The sequence below is a fragment of the Orcinus orca genome, chromosome 19 (assembly GCF_937001465.1).
Source record: "Orcinus orca chromosome 19, mOrcOrc1.1, whole genome shotgun sequence".
Lineage (NCBI taxonomy): Eukaryota > Metazoa > Chordata > Mammalia > Artiodactyla > Delphinidae > Orcinus > Orcinus orca.
Window position 1 is genome coordinate 31,698,028 of NC_064577.1, and position 13,055 is coordinate 31,711,082.

The 13,055-nt window shown below is 52.2% G+C and overlaps 1 protein-coding gene and 2 non-coding genes across 12 annotated transcripts in view; 2 read left to right on the forward strand and 1 right to left on the reverse strand.

Moving 5' to 3' along the window:
• RBFOX3 (RNA binding fox-1 homolog 3) overlaps positions 1–13,055 on the reverse strand; it is a 452,038-nt gene that overhangs the window by 381,465 nt on the left and 57,518 nt on the right. The gene's annotated exons all lie outside the window — the stretch shown is intronic.
• On the forward strand, positions 6,276–6,390 carry LOC117203618 (small nucleolar RNA U2-19). The gene has a single exon (XR_004486483.1). It is a non-coding gene; the product is annotated as a small nucleolar RNA U2-19 (small nucleolar RNA).
• On the forward strand, positions 6,594–6,669 carry LOC117203617 (small nucleolar RNA U2-30). The gene has a single exon (XR_004486482.1). It is a non-coding gene; the product is annotated as a small nucleolar RNA U2-30 (small nucleolar RNA).

The window sequence follows — 13,055 nt, forward strand, 5'->3', positions numbered from 1 at the left end:
CAGTTGGTCCTGGAGTGCTGGCAGCCACAATAATAGAAGAGTGCGCCTGTTACTGCCTCTCACTGAGTCTGCTGTTAGGCAGCACCTCATTAAAACAAGCCGGGAGGGGCTCCAAGAAGAGGGGAGAGAGCAGCGGGGTCCCAGCGGAGCAGAGTGGAACACGGAATCCTGGCCTCTCCCTCTTTCTGCTTGGTCAGTGTTTGCCGTGGGTCAAATTGTGTCCCCCCCAAAATATATGATGAAGCCCCTACACCTGGTACCTCTCAATGTGACCTTATTTGAAAACAGGGTCTTTGTAGATATAATAAGATGTAAGTTAAGATGAGGTCATAATTGGAGTAGGGCATTTAATCCAATATCATGGGTGTCCTTACAAGAAGAGAGAGAACAGAGACAGGGAGAAGGCCATGTGACGATGGAGGCAGAGGCTGGAGTGATGCAGCTACAAGCCGAGAAACACCGAGGGCTGCTGGCAACCACCAGAAACCAGAAGAGGCCAGGAAAGATTCTCCCCTAGAGGTTTCAGGGGAGCGGGGCCCTGCAGACACCTCCCCATCACAGCCCCTCCAAGGGCCTCTCCTTCCCACCTGCGACTTCATAGGTGTTGGTGTAACTGGGGTGGTGTTTATTTTCCTTGCCCATTGTGCCCCCAGCCCCTGCTTCAGGGCCTCGGGGTAGATGCTCAAAAACTACCTGGCAGAATGAAGGTAGGAGGGCTAAGTAACTGCCCCCAGGTAGCACAGTGAGCAGGTGCAGATGGGACAGGAAAACATCACTCGGAGTCAACTCCAAACCGTTTCTTTTAAGACCTCTCTTAGTGCCCAAAGGATACTCTTGCCGTCAAAAACTCACTCTCACCCCAGTGAAGGGTACCTAGGATTCTGCACACTGATTTTTCAGTTTCCTGCAAGTCTACAGTTATTTCCAAAAACAAGTTAGGGGAAAAAAAGATCATTTTCTTTTTGTTTGACAAGATGCTGCAAAGCCCAACAAGGGCTTACCCCTCTCCCCCCTCCCACCCCCCGTACATCACCTGGCTCACAGGTGGGCTTGAGGTCTGACAGTTAAGAAGCAAACTCTGACTTCCAGTAAGAGGTAAAGAGAGGCATTCAGAGAAAAGTTGTCACTTAGAACCTAAGTTTTTCAAACACCCATGGAACCAGTTCTGTGGCTCCCAGGAGAGAGGGGTACTGGGGGCCAGGAGTGCCTAGTGGGATTCAGACAAAGAAGGGAGGGACCTAGAGTGGGGGTGAGGCAGCTGGCCACCGGCGAGGTGCCCAATGCAGGAGCTGGCCAGTCCTGAAGGGCAGAGGTGGCCCGTGTAATCGGGAAGGCATGTGGAAGCAGCTGGCCGCAGACCCCGGTAGCAGATGCAAGTCTGTGCAAGAGGAGGGACCTTCTAAAGGAGATGATGGGCTAGACGTACACACATGTCATGGGAGGTGATGCCGGGGAACGTCTGGGGCGTTACCAGTCAAGGGAGCTCCAAGCGAGCTGGAGGAAGGAAGGAGAAAAGGAAGAAGAGCCTTTCATTCTCCAAAGGGAGGAAGATGGGCCTGAAAGCTTCTGGGTGTCCCTGGAAGCTCCAGAACAGGTCAGCAAATCAAGGTTAGGGGCCAAACCCAGCTCGCCACCTGTTTTATAAACAAAGTTATTGGAACACAGTCACATTCATTCACTTACATATTATCTAAGGTGGCTTTCACGCTGACAGCCAAGTTAAGTTGTTGTGACAGAGACCGTCTGGCCCTAAAATACTGACTACCTGGCCAATGACAGAACAAGTTTGCAGAGCCCTGCTCCAGAGCATTTCAACTCTATGAGAGCTGGTTTGAACTTACACAAAGCCTGGATGGGGGGATTTTTAATGGGATGCAAAGACAAAAATGCACCCCACCATGGAGAGAGGACCCACCAGCAGTGTTCTCCTCTTACCTGCCCTGGAGGAAAACCTCATTTCTGGCAAAGCAAAGGCACTCTGTGACCTTTGGAGAGGCCAAGCTAGGGTCAGGCACCTGCACTGTTACCTGGAAGTAAACTGTGTTTTCAGAGAAGGGAACATGCTGTGAAGTGGTAGAGTATTTCTGATGTGATTCAGGACAGGAAGCCCAAACTAAGAGAATTCCAGAATAAAGATAAAAACCCAAGTGGCCAGAACATTTTTAGGACAAAAATCAAACCTAGGGAGAAACTTTCATCTACAATTCATTGTCCAGCCAGCTCACAAGGGTGACTGGTTCACACCCAGCCAGGGGGCCCTGTTCTGAGGGCTTCTTGGCCCTGGAGTCCAATGGCCCCATCCACTGAGCCTGCCTAGATCCGTTGTCTGAATCCCACATCATCCTCCTGCCCACACGCACCCAACCTCCCCCGAACCCGGGCATCTGCAAGGGTCCAGGCATCCCAGGCCTCTGGGCCTCCGCCCTCTGGTCTTGCGCATCTGGGAGGCCAGCAGCCCTTCCTGCCATGGAGAGTTGCAATGAATCTTTGCATGTGTGTTTCAGGGATGGTGAGGGGGTGACTTACTGAAAATGCCGTGTTCCTCACCCTCTCTCATCGCCTTGGCCCTCGGTCCTCTCTGTGAATAAACACCTGCCAGCCCCCCACGAGCGTATGAGATGCATATGGGCCAGAATCTTGCCATCTCTATCTTCGTGCTTCAGCCCATGCCCAGTGATTGCTCACCTGGGGCTCAGTTGACAGTCTTTTATTTTGAGGTTGTGATGAAATCCGTCCATGAAATTCAGCACCAAGAGGCAAGCCAGCCCTACAAGCCAGACCAGGAGAAACCAGGGCAGGTGGTGGTCTGCCCCCAGTTCATTCACTCACTCTACCCTTGGGTGCTGGCCCGTGTAGGCCCTGGGGCTTTAGAGACAATGAGACTCTGTCCCAGCCCTCAGGGTGTCCACAGCAGGGCTGGGGGAACCGTGATAAAGCCCATATGGATCATCATTACAGAACCATAAGGCGTGTGCAGAGTGCTGAAGGAGCGCAGATGATGGACCTCCGGGAGCTCGGGGGGCAGCTCCTCCAAGGGCGTGTGCATTTTAAGAAGGTCTGTTTTCAGCGGTGGACCCTAAGCAGCTTGGGGTTGGTGGTGCCTGCTTGTGCCCCCCAAGCTCTCTTGGAGCGTTGCCCCTGCAGTCCAGGGGCTCCACCAGACCGAGGACTTGGCCGGTTCTGGCAGTGAAGAAAAGAGAACAGCAGGCTCCCTCCTGGAAGGTGCAGCACAGAGAAACATCGGTGTCGTTGCCAAGTCCCCAGACCCTACCTCTCAGTCCCCGCACAGACTGCGCCTGCATTCAGGGGAAGGGCTCCTGCTGCAAGCCCACCCTTCCCCGCGGCCTCTGATCGCAGCCCTGCAAGGAGGTCCCAGGTGGGGTGAGGAGGTCGCAGCACTCAGAGGGTGGCCCAGGCCGGCAGGTGGGGCCCAGGAAGCTGGCAGCTGCCATGCTCCTCCAGCTCTAGCATCCTCGTCATCTAAGGCAGCTTCACTTTTAAGCAACCAGTGAAGGACAAGTACCTTGTAAATTTAGAACGCGTGATGGCTGGTAGCTTTTGGTATTCATCTTAGTGCATGGGTAGGGGGAGGAGACAGAAAGATCCACTCATGGCCGCACCATCACATCCCAGCCCATGGAGGTGCTTGCAGAAGGGAAACTCTTTCCCAAAAGGAAAAAGGTAGCAGACACTCTGAGGTCGGGTCCCAATCCCCAGCCCAAGGGCTGCTCCCTTCACCACTATTCCCAACAGTATGTCCCCACCCAGGGCGCCTCGGCCCCCACCTCTGGGCTCCCCTTCCCTTTCTCACATTTGCCTAAAAATAGAGCCTCTTTTGGCAGCAAATACACCCAGTTTCCCCAGAACATAAGCTTCCTGGGAATCTAGACAAGGGAATAGCTCTACCTCTCATGGAGCGCAGATGGATTCCTGAAAGTTTGTGTCAAACCAATTTTTGTAAATCCAATCATGTTCACAGTGATTCACCTCCATCTCAGAAACACTTCTCTCCTGGCCAGCTCGCCGATCAGCTCCCTCCACACACACAGACATGCTCACCAGCAATGGGCTCGAGCAAACACCAATTCAAGAGGGGGCTGCAGCCAGAGAGGGTCCTCTTGTGATCTGAACACTCATGCCTCGATTTTGCTGTGTCAGGGCTCAGGTTTCCAGGAAGCGGGGCAGACGGCACAGCGCTCTCCTCAGCGTTTCTTTAGCCCTCATCTGATTTCTTATAGGGAGGTATCACCAGAAGCACCCTCACACCTCTCACCTGCTTCGCCAGGACATCACAAGGTGTCCTCTGCTGTGTGATAGATCTGCATGAGAACTGCACAGGAGTGGGGGAGGGAGGGGGAGAGGTAGACTCAGTTTCCCTGTGGTAACATCCACCACATGATGGCCCTAAAGGCAGGCTGGGGTGGCCGGCAGCAAAGCCAGGCTGGACCGTGCAGAGCCCTTGGCCAGCACAGAGCGGGTGAGGCAGGGGTCAGCACGAGCAGACCTGCAGTGTGGGAAGACGCCTCTCTGCAGGACAGAAGCATCAAGGCTGCAGGCAGGAAAGCTGACGATGGTGCTGGTGGCCGAGGAGATGGACAGAAGTGGACAGATCCAAGGTCCAAGGTCAGTGGACTGGGCAGAAGACTACATTTGGGAGGTCAGAGGAGAGGGAGGTGACAGAGGCCAGTGACAGAGGCCCACGCCTTCAAAGTAGGGAGCCTCCCTCTGCTCCTGCAGCCGCTGTCCAGGACAGACCAGCCAGGAGTAATCCTGGGGCTCTGGCCTCTGGGCCCTGTCTTGATGATGCTGGAGAGCATGACTGCTGCCCTGTCCAGGGGTGGCTACTGTTGAATCACCTGCATAGTAGACTCCGAGGACACAAGCAAGGCCACAGGGACCAGTTCCTGCTCCATGATTTCTTCTGTCAGGCGACTATTAAAAACGTGTATGTACACGCACGCGTGTGTGTTGAAGAATGGGTGACTGCTGTTGAACTAGCTCTGAGCAATCTGGAGCTCAATGTCCACTGACACGCAGAAGCTCTCCCAGTGGACTTTACTGGTTTATACCAGGGTGGGCGTGTCCCCAACTGGATTATACATTCCTTAAAGGACAGAAAAAGGATGCATATGTACTCAGCACCTGTCCTGTTTCAAGCCCCACCCAAGGTACTTGACCCTCGTATTTCAACTCATTTTCACAGCATCACCCTCATTTTGTAGGTTAAGGAAGCTGAGGCTCAGAGAGTCGACCACGAGCTAGTTGGTGGGGGAACTGGGGTTTGACCTTCTCTACCACGCAGCCTCTGCCCTTTGTTTTTCTCACAGGACCGCCCTAGGGATGAGACAGCACCCTCCTCCAGCAATGGGGGTTTCAGGCCTCAGAAATCCTCCCGAGGCCACGCCCTGGCCATGTCCCTGGACTCACCCGGCCATGCCCCTGGCACACCCATTGGCTGGCATGGGTAGAATAGAGGACTAGAGGCCCGTCAAGGAGGGTGGTGATAAACCCACCTGTCAGGGAGGGGTCTCCAGGTCCCTTCAATACTAGGGAAAACCAGCATCAGCTCTGCACAGCCCAGAGTCCCAGGAGTGTGGGAGGGAAGGTTTTGGTGTGTGGCCCCCAAGGCACCTGGGGCTGAGCATGGGAGCTGCACAGCACAGGAGGGGCGACCTCAGCCCCCTGTGGTCAGGGAGTCTGAGCAGCCTTTGGTAAGATCTGTAGTTATAATTGTGTCCTTATTATAAAAGTGATACATATTCACTGCAGAAAATTTAGAAACTACACATATGCAAAAAGAAGAAAATTTAAAATAACCCACAATCACACTACCCCGAAATAACTCCTGTTAACATTTTGAGCATATATACCCTCCCAGACTTTCCTATGCATAGAATATATATTTTGGTACCAAGTGGGATCATACTGTACATTCCATTTTGTAACTTTTTTCCATTTAACTATGTCTCATAACAAATCACTAAGTATTCTTCCACAACATCATTTTTAAATGGCTGAATTGGCCAAAGGATACTAAAAGGACAGCTGAAGACAGGAGAGCAAAATTTTATAATACAGAACACTGCAATTAAGCATTAAATAGGAAAATGATCTTTGTCAACAAATCAGCTCTACAGGTTACAGAAAAATATGATTTTTTAAAGTTATTTTCCTCTTTAGTCCAAATTCTACAATATTAAAAAAACCAAACCTGACTTAAAGACATGACACTCAAAAGAGAGCCCCCTTCTCTGAGATCTTCTCTTACTGAAATGGATCAATGATGAAAATAGCCAGATCTGAGCATCTAAAAACCTTCTAGTCTACCTATGCGTGATCCCTGTGTGTGTGTGTCTAGTCTACCTATGCGTGATCCCTATAGTTCTGAGAAGCAACAGTACAGAGTAATTTAAAACAACAAGGGGTTATGTCTAGGGGTGTGTGTGTGTGTGTGTGTGTGTGTGTGTGTGTGTGTGTGTGTGTGTGTGTGTGTGTGTGTGTGTGTATAAAGGCAATGGTGGATATCTGAGGATTTGTTGATGGATGAGTGAGATTGGGGTGGGGATGTATGTGTATGAAAGGTAATCAGTTCTGAGCAACGATGAAAAGGTTTTGCTACTGACCTTTATAACTATAACTATGAACATTTCTACCCTTGATCTGAGCTCAAAGTAGGGGGCGCTCCCCTTGGCTGGCGATGTCTTCAGAAACAAACAACCTCATAGTTCTGAAGGGCTGATTTGACTTCCTCTTACCGCAGGTTTAATGGACTGAATGATTGTGTCCCCACAAAATTCATATGTTGAAGCCCTAACCCTCAATGTGATGGTATTTGGAGGTCGAGCCTTTGGAAGGTGATCAGGGTTAGATGAGGCCATGAGGGTTGGGCCCTCATGATGGGATTAGTGTCCTAATAGGAAGAAACACCAGAGTCCTCTCCCCACCATGTGAGGACAGCAAGAAGGCAGCAGTCTGCAAGCCAGGAAGAGGGCCCTGACTAGAACCTGACCACACTACATCTTGATCTCAGACTGCCAGCCTCCAGAACTGTGAGAAATAAATTTCTGCTGCTTAAGCCACCTAGTCTGCGGTATTCTGTCATGGCAGCCAAAGTAGGCTAAGACCTCAGGTAAGATGTCTACGGTAGTTTGGGGACGGTAAGATTGCAGTCATCTGGACTTTGTCAAGCCATTCCCCAAGGAGAGACCCACCAGGGGCACATACAGAGGTGGGAGGAGTGAGGAACCTGAATCCAGGACTCACAGCTGCTCTGCCAGAAGGAGGTATGTCCCTCAAATATGAAATGGGAGCTCAGGCTGGGTCTGCTGTTTCACGATGACGACAGATGAAGTGCAAAGAGCTTAGGGATGGCCCAACAGGGCTGCTCACGGACAAGGCTCAGGCAGAGCTCCCGGGCTCCCTCCCACAATGGCCTCACCGTGTTTGTGGCCTTCTTCTCCCGCCGTGAGCCCAAAAGAACAGGGGGAAATGAATGGAGAACACCAGCAGGCTTGTAAGGGCCAGAGCCAGGGCCAAATCCAAGAAGGACAAAAAGGGCTCCTGCAGGGTCAGGAGAAATCCTGGGGCCAAAAACACAGGGTTCCTCTCCAGGGACCAGGGGTTGGGGCACTGAGAGCAGTTCTGCACAGACTCAGGCCCTCACCAGAGTAGGATGAGCCCGGGTGCTGGAGGGGCTGAGAACCACCCCCCAGTCCGCCTCAGGACCAGCAAGCAGCTATTCCTACCACTGGTCCCCGCAGCTTGGTTGAAAATCCAAGGACGAGATTGTCCTGGGGCAGAACCAAGGGTGACTGGCCGTAAGCTATGCCAGCCTTAGATTCACTGTGACCCAAATCCGAGCTTGTAAAGCATCACGGGTGCCAAGCACCGGTGGCTTCTGGTTTATTGCTTATCTTTTCTGTGCACTTCAGGGAAGCTGCTTTAGGGAAATGCCAACCTGCCACGTATGAAATAAAGCTAGGATCTCCTTCCAGGTGGGAGCCACTTTAACAAGTGGCTCCCTAGAGGCTGAACCCCGGGAGAACAGGGCTCAGGGACTCAGGGTGCTGGTGGCCCTGGGAGACACAGCTTCAGGGGCTGATATGTAGGCCTCCTGGTGCCTAGAGTGATGCTACACGACGGGAAGTCCAGGCCACAGCTGGTGCAGGGCTGGGTGATTCAGCACCTCTCTGTGTCACAAGAACACAGATTCTGCCCCCGGCCCGCTCTGCACCCTCCCGTCAGGCTGGAAGCAGGATGGCTGCAGTAGATCCATAACAACGTCCTGAGGCCTCTCTTAGAAGCCAAGAAGTGTTCCCAGAAGCTGACCCTCCCTGCTGGAAGATACTCCTCTTGCCTCATTAGACAGAACCAGTCACAGCTAAGAGCACAGTATCTCCCATGGACCAAGTGCTCGGCCCTGAGGTCAGGGTGGGCCTCACTCTCCCCAGGCCTGCCCGAGGGGGTGGGAGGATGGACACCTGCACCAAGCCCAGGTCAGTAAGAAGAAGGGGGAGGGCCCAGATGCCCCTGGGAGCTGGTCAGCCTGTGGGGCCCTCTCCCCAGCAAGGCTCTTCCCTGCCTGCCCTCAGGAGATGTCACCGGGAGCCGGCTGTCTTCACTCTCACTATACCTTCACCCTCTCGCTCATCCCCCAGAGCACTCACCCCAACGTTTGGGTCCACAGGTGATCCAGAGGGTAGAAAATGGCCCAGCTGCCCCTCTGGGGTTCCTGGGCTCACAGGTCAGCTGCATGGCCAGAGGGCCTGGCCAGGCCACATTCTGGGGGGGCACAGGGCAAGACAGGATGGCCAACTCCCAAGGACAAAGTCGCCTGGGTGGGGATGACCATTCCAACACAGGGAGGGCCTGTGCCAGGGCCCTGGGAGGCCTGCAGGATTTGCATTTGTGGGGCCACTGGCTGAGCAGAGTTGGAAGAGTCCACACGGACAGTGAGTCCGCCAGGCAGTAGGAGGGGCCCCTCTTCTACTGGGAGCAGTTGAGCCCCCAATCACAAGCCAGCCTCTGGGGAAGGGGCTGGTTCCCTCCGTGCAGACCACTCAAAGAGCCCAGCCCCCTCTGCCTGTGAGTAGTAGCCGCTGCAGGTCCGTCTGCACAGTGCCTCCCTCCACAGCTTCCTACGCACCGAGAGACTTTCTCTCCTCACCCTTCCCACTTCCATGCATGGCTAGAATTCAGAGACCCCACAGGGGGACAGGGAGGAAAAGTTACCATCCCCTTGGCCTGACAGTTTGACCCCAGAATCCCCATTATACTAATCACCACCCAACTCACATCCTTGTCTTGTGCCACATAGTCCTGGCAACACCAGTAACATACATGTGCGTTCCAGTAAAATGCACCACCACATCCTGGAAATTTGCCAGCCGAGGGGCCCTGCTTAAGTGTAGCTCAATAAGCATGTGCTTGTGGCCACATCAGTTCTGTCAAAGGTGTGCCATTGTGCTGATGGACAGATGGACAAGCCAGGCTTCCCTTGACTCTCGGGCTGCCAGCCATTGGCTTCTTCCTGCTGAATGAGGCACCAAAGACTCTAAGAGGAGCCAGCCGTGGGCTCCTGGGGCCGCACCCGGCCTAGCACTTTGCACAGAGAGTCCCCTGTTGTCTTCTCCATCCCCTAAGGGACCCAGAAGGTGGGACATTGACCTGCTTGGCAGATGTCTTTGTCTCCTAGGGCCGCCGTAACAAACTAAGCGGCTTAAAACAACACCAATTTTATTCTTGAACAGCTCTGGAGGCCAAAAGCCCGAAACTAAGGTGTCGGCAGCGCTATGCGCTCTGGAATGGCTTATGCTGCATTACTCCAATCCCTGCCTCCGCCCTTACGTGGCTGTCTATCGTCGTATGTCCTCTCCTCTTCTTATAAGGACGCCAGTCTCTGGATTTAGGGCCCACCCTACCCCAGTATGACCTCATCTTAACATGATTAAATCTACAAAGACCTATTTTCCAAATAAGATCTCATTCACAGGCCCCCGGAATTAGGACTTGGACGTATGGGGACACAAAGCAGTGCACAGAGTAGGTCTCTCCTGGCAGGTGAAGGGTGGACAGGCACTTACAGCAGTGCCAGGGTTGTCTCCCCACACCCCTCCATCACCCACAGGCCAGCCGGCCTCCGCTCCAGTGCCCCAGGGCGGAGTCCTCACGGCCTCCTGAGTCCTGCTGATGCTCGCATCTCTCAGACAGAACCAAATTCTGTCTCCCTAGAGCTTACACCCACACATCCTTTTTCTACCTTTGAACACAAAGGGACAAACCTACTTCCTCCTCCACCACGACAGACCTTTGAATAAGTGGAGCACGGCAGCAGGCCCATCCCCACCCACCCTGCCTCTCCAAGTCTCCTGGTAGCTTCAAGGGCCCACCTGTCATGGGTGTGCATCCATGCACACCCCAGCTGAGCCAGCCCCGTTGGCCACTGACTCTCCTAAAGCAAGACACAGAACCGACCACAAATGCCCCGAGGAGATGCTTCTCCCCAAACATGCACAGGGTGCTGTGGGCATAAGGCTGAGAGTGCTGGAGAGACAAGGTTCAGGGACTCTGGATCCCGGCTGAGGGTGTGGGATGGGGATGGGGACAGCCCCTCACCCGAGGTCGGGCTATCGGGCCCCCAGTGTGGGAGACAGATGGAAGAAGAGCTGGTCCCAGCCAGTCTGTTGATAAAATCTGTGTGATCGTGTGATGACTTCTCTCCCAGAGGCTGACAGCAGGGTCAGGTCCTGTGTGTTTACCTGGAGCTTGACAAAGTCTTGTTGAATGAATGAATGAATGAATGAATGAATTAGTGAATGAGTTAATGGCTGAAGTGGACTGGGGGAACTGGAGACTTCCCATCTTTCCCCCTTCCACCTTGCAGCCCCTGAGATGCCTCCCTGTGGAATTACATGCTGAATGTGGCTGTTGAGGAGATGCCCAGGATCAGAGCAGGACACCCTCAGTGCTGCCTGCCAACGCTCAGTTCCCTCCACTGGAGCAGAGCTTCCTGTGCGTGCAGAGAAGGCAGGATAATAAAGGGGGGGTGGGGTTTTGAAAGCCATCCAGGGCTTCCGGCTGTCTTTGGGGCAGTACCAGGGCAGTGAAGCACTAACTGAGGCTCGCGAGCCACACACGATTCCTTTAAACCCAGGAGTTTCAGACAAAAAGATCAGAAGACCTTAGGCACCCATGTGGGGCTGGAGGTCTACCATTGTCATTAGACCCAGAAGGCCACCACCATGAGAAGCTCAGGTCTAAGGCTTCGAGATCAGGTGATGGTTTAACACAGCTGGTCCAGAAGCAACTCCAAGACTGCATGTAATAGTCAAAGTCTGAGAGTGGCCCATATGTAAAGAGCACCCTGGAATGAATAAAGAAAAAAGACTCCATGGAAACACAGACAAAGCACATGAACAGATAGTTCACAGAAGTCAAATGCAAATGAACAATAAACACAGAAAAAGATAATGAACCTTCCTAAAGTTGAGGAAATGTAAGTTAAAATGATATTTTGTACCTTAGACTGGCAAGTACTTTAAGAAATAATAATAACTGATACTGGTATGGATGTAAGATAAAGGATTCTCACATGGTGTGGAGAGATCTGTAAATACTTTCAACTTTGTAAAGCAATCCAGCTGTAGTTATTAAAATTTAACATATACATGCCCTTGGCCCCAATAATTCTACTTTGGGGATTTTCTCCAAAAAAGCAGAAAGTACTGGGAAAATACATAGCATATGCACATGGGTGGGTCAGTATGAGCAAAGGGGAGATTTGGGGAGGGGACACTTCCAACTGTTAGCAGAAGTCAGAAGTCACCCCGGAGAGCTGGAGCTGGGGAGGAACAAAGGAGACTAATCGCCTCACTTTAGACACTTCTGTCTTGGAAGACCTAATACAATAAATAAATAATGACTTTTATAACTCATGTGACTGCATTTTTTTAATGACTATGGAAATGATTTCGAAATGAAGCCTTTCTACCTCCCCTGCTGTTATAGGTGGGATTGCCAGATTTAGCAAATAAAAACACTGGATCTTTGGATAAGTTTGAATTTCAGATAAACAACATTTTTTTAAAAAAAAATATAAGTATGTCCCATGCAATATCTGGCACATACTTGCACAAAAAAATTCTTCATTTTTCATCTGAAATTCAAATTTAACTGGGCATCCCGGGTTTTATCTAGCAACCCTAGTTACAGGGGGAGGGAAAAGGAAGACCTCTGCAACTCTAATTTAAATCCATTTCTTCTAGCTCCCTGTAAAAACCTGTCATAGCCATGACGATATTTTTTTCTCCCAGTGATCACACGCACATGCACACACACTCACATGTTTTGATCATCACTCGTCACCCTCCAAAAGAGCATCCTCTGACTTGCACGCACTGATGTTCGTCACGGCTCTTACTTGAGAGTCAGGATGTCACGTCAAGTCTCCTAGAGCAGCATCTGTGCCTTTCCCATTCTGTGTCCAAGCCCAGCAGTGCTGGGCACACAGAAAACAGTCAGCAAACTGGGGGAAGCCAATTAACAGAGGAACAGGCATGCCCTGGAGGGAGGATGGTGCCTCTCTTCAAGGTGTGTGGCATTCAGCTTCCAGCCAGTTGCTTTGCTGGGTCATGCCCCCCAACTTCTTAGCCATGGTGGGCATCTTGGAACCTGCTCTATCTGCCAGGTCCGCCTTCTGTCCCCCCTCTCCCAGCACTGAACACACAATGCATGAACCTCATACACAGTGGACTAAGCCGATGCTTCCAAAGGCTATATTTGCATCTCATTCCACATTATTCACTTGCTGTCAGGGCGAGGAGACCCAGGGCTGAGGACGGGGAGTCTGGAGCCGGGGCAACCTTGGCCAGCTTGCAGGCTGCTCAAACTCCTCACGTGTACAAGCGGAGGCTGGGCAGATGTTCTTGAAGGGATTTCTAAGCCTTCTGGGTTTAAGGTCAGACGTGTCCCCAGCCCTCCTGTTCCAGAGTATGCCACTAGCCCACCCTTGCCCAAAGCAGAGAATGTGACCGCTAGCCACAGGAAAGTCCTCGGCC